Consider the following 3,462-nt stretch of genomic DNA (forward strand, 5'->3'; position numbering starts at 1 on the left):
TCCATTGTACCATATTCAACTCCCTTAAAAACTCAGTTCTGGGGAATCAGGGTTAGAATTTTAAAATCCAAATTTTTGTTATTAAGTTTTATGTGATACTTTGTGACCCCACTTGGGGTTTTTCTTGGCAAAGATAATGCTTTGCCATTTCCTTCTCCAGGTCATTTTACAGATGAGGAAACTGAGGCAACCAGAATTGAGTAACTTACCCAGAGTTGTGCAACTAATAAGTGTCTGAGGTCAGATTGGAACTCAGGAAGAGTCTTCCTGACTTTATATTCAGCACTCTACCAACTTCTCCATCTAGCTGCCTGAAATTTCAGACCCCCACACCAAAGACCCTAGGAAAGACAAACAATAATCTCCTCCCTTTCTTCAGTACTCTGAGTTTGTGGAGGAAGATTTCTGAAATCTAAAAATGGAGAGGGATAATTATCTCATTCTCTGTCAACAGAAATGAGCTGGTGTATATTTCTCTAGCATGAAAATACAAGGGAGAGCAATCTCTCAGTTACCAAGTACAAAAGTAAGATAAGTGATTATGTTAGGGAAAAACTTTGACTTTAGGCCAAAGAGAAAAAACTCAAGGCCTATTTCAGACAATAAAAGGTCTTTACTCTTTTTGACTGTTGTAGACAAAATGGAGCAGAGTAAAACTGTGTCCCTGTTGATTAAAATAATCTCTAAAGGAGTGCAAAATCAGTCTGTGCCGGTGCAGGTCATTGTAGCAGATCTTCAGCTCGACTTTAGTGAAGGAAACATCCAAACCCAGCTCCTCCTGCTCTGGCCAGATCTCGTCCCTGCTTCCATTGCACCCCTTACCATGGATTGCCAGCAGCAGAGCCCTCCCAGTGCTGTGGCAAGCCCAGGGAATAGCTGCTGGGAGGGCAATAGCGGCACACTTTCTCCATTTTACTAGTCTCTTGGGAAGAAAAAGTGATTGGATAGAAGGCACAGAAAACCAGAAGATGTTGATTCCTCTCCATCTGTTGAAGATGAGACCAAAACTAGACTCTTGGAAGAGAATGAATTTCAAAATTCAGACAACAGGCTTGAGAGTTTTACAACACCAGAAGCCCCAAAACCTTGATTCAAGATGTAAAGACTGGGAAAGTATAGTTGGAGAGGATGAAATGAGAACCAAAGTGAATAAAGAAATTGCAAGATACAAAAGAAAACTTCTCATAAATGAATTTTGGAAAGAAAGAAAGTCTTCCTCTAGTTCTGATTCAAAAGAATTGACCTCCACAGCACCAGAACCAGAAACTGATGAAAATGTTCCAATGAGGAGACAAAAACAGATAAATTATGGGAAGAATACTATTGCCTATGATCACTATATTAAAGAAGTTCCAAGGCATCTTAGACAACCAAGAATTTATCCCAAGACTCCAAACAAATTTAAGAAGTATAGTAGATGATCATGGGACCAACAAATCAAATGATGGAAGGTTGCTGTACATTTTTGGGATCCTCCAACTGAGGAAGGCTATAACTTACAAGAAATTAACCCAGTAGATAATGGTTACATGGAGACTGAATCTCCTGAAAGTAGATGGGGATCACAAACAAGCTCTCAGGATAATTATGATCCCAGGACTTATCTATAAGAATAGGGAAAGTTCCAGAAAGTAGAATGAAGGATGCAAATGTCACTGTCCTTGATGCAGCCTTTTTTCTCAGTCAACTCTTTTTTTTTTGCAAGGCAAATGGGGTTAAGTGGCTTGCCCAAGGCCACACAGCTAGATAATTATTAAGTGTCTGAGACTGGATTTGAACCCAGGTACTCCTGACTCCAGGGCCAGTGCTTTATCCACTACGCCACCTAGCCACCCCATTTTTTTTTAGGTTTTTTTTTTTTGCAAGGCAAATGGGGTTAAGTGGCTTGCCCAAGGCCACACAGCTAGGTAATTATTAAGTGTCTGAGACCGGATTTGAACCCAGGTACTCCTGACTCCAAGGTCAGTGCTTTATCCCCTATGCCACCTAGCTGCCCCTTCAGTAAACTCTTAAGCACAGTCCTGCTCACCTATATTTCTAGGGATACAGGATACAAAGTGAGTCACTGAGGAATGCCAGAGCTGCCATGAAGATGTCTCAACTGATTATTGTTTCTGATCCTATGGCTGTGATCCTTTCCAGACCAAGGCACTTGGCTCATCGAGCTTTTATCTACTGTCTCCAAAGTAGGCTCCAAGTGGCAAACAGGCTTTTCTCTTGAGGCCTACCTCCCAACAGCTCAATAATGGTTTCCTTGACTTCCAACCAGGACCATCTTTAGAATTGTGCAGGAAGAGAAATGAGTTAGCATGGTGGCATTGGAATCTACTGCTTTGGGATGGAGATGTTGCTGTGTTTACCAAAATGTAGAGTCAGAAGGATCATCCAGTCACATCCCTTACTTTACCCATGAGGAACAGGCCTGTTGATGGAAAGGAAACTGTCCAAGGATGTGCAGCAAATTAGTGGGAGAGTCAGATTTCATTTAATTTGACAAACATTAAATGCAAAGCATTCTTCTAGCTTCTATTTATTACAAAGCCCAAAATTCTTCAGTCAAGAGTTTAGGAGAAAAACCTATGGTAGTTAAAAAGGAGTACTGAACCTAAGGAAAGGAGAAACCTTGAAACTGATTTCTCCCTTGTACACTGTGGTACCATGAACAAGTTACCACCTCTCTAAAACTCAAGTTTCCTCACCTGATGATACCTGTATCCTCTGTTAACAGACCAATTATTTATTTATAAATATGCTTTATAGATGACACGTTTATACATAGTTGTTTGCATGGTACTTCCCCCATTAGATTGGAAGCTCCTTGAGAGTAAGGACTATTTTTGGCCTTTTTCGTATTTTCTGCCTTAACACTATGCCTGGTGATAATAGGTGTTTAATAAATCTTGGTTGACTTGACAATTATCTAAAAAAATAATAATCTCTATAAGGACACAATCAGAAGATATGCAAGTTGGCATCCCCTACCTATCTCTTATCCTAGATACCTCTGCTACTGTGGTCTTGCCTTCAACCATTACTAAACTCCCCAACACTGGAAAGTAAAGTCTTATGAAATGAAGTGAGAATTCAAAGATGAGCTTCTTATAAGTGAGTGAGATAAAAATTTGGGTGAAAGGAAGAGTGACAATAAGGGGTCAAGGATGAAATAGAAAAAGAAAGCTACTTAATTTTTCAATTTGACTTTGAGGTTTAAGGAGCATTATATTGACTCCAGTGCATTCATTACCAGGGCAACTCTGGTTTTGGTTGCAGTCATGAAGCCTATGCAAACTGTTTGCTCTTTCGTTTAATTATTTACCTTGCCAATCTGGTTTGGTTGGATCACATAACCCGGCTCCCAGTGTTTTGTGCATAGTTCAAGGAGATCTGTGTTCAGATCTAAACTGTAATGCAAAGGAAAATGTACTCAAGGAAGCATTAGCATACTTAGTACTCAATAAGCCA

General features: G+C 39.9%; 1 pseudogene; it reads left to right on the forward strand.

The window, feature by feature from the left end:
- The first annotated feature begins 823 nt into the window (after positions 1–823).
- Positions 824–1,610, forward strand: LOC141496423 (histone RNA hairpin-binding protein pseudogene; annotated as a pseudogene).
- The last annotated feature ends 1,852 nt before the right edge of the window (positions 1,611–3,462 follow it).

This window comes from Macrotis lagotis, chromosome 8 (assembly GCF_037893015.1).
Source record: "Macrotis lagotis isolate mMagLag1 chromosome 8, bilby.v1.9.chrom.fasta, whole genome shotgun sequence".
Classification (NCBI taxonomy): Eukaryota; Metazoa; Chordata; class Mammalia; order Peramelemorphia; family Peramelidae; genus Macrotis; species Macrotis lagotis.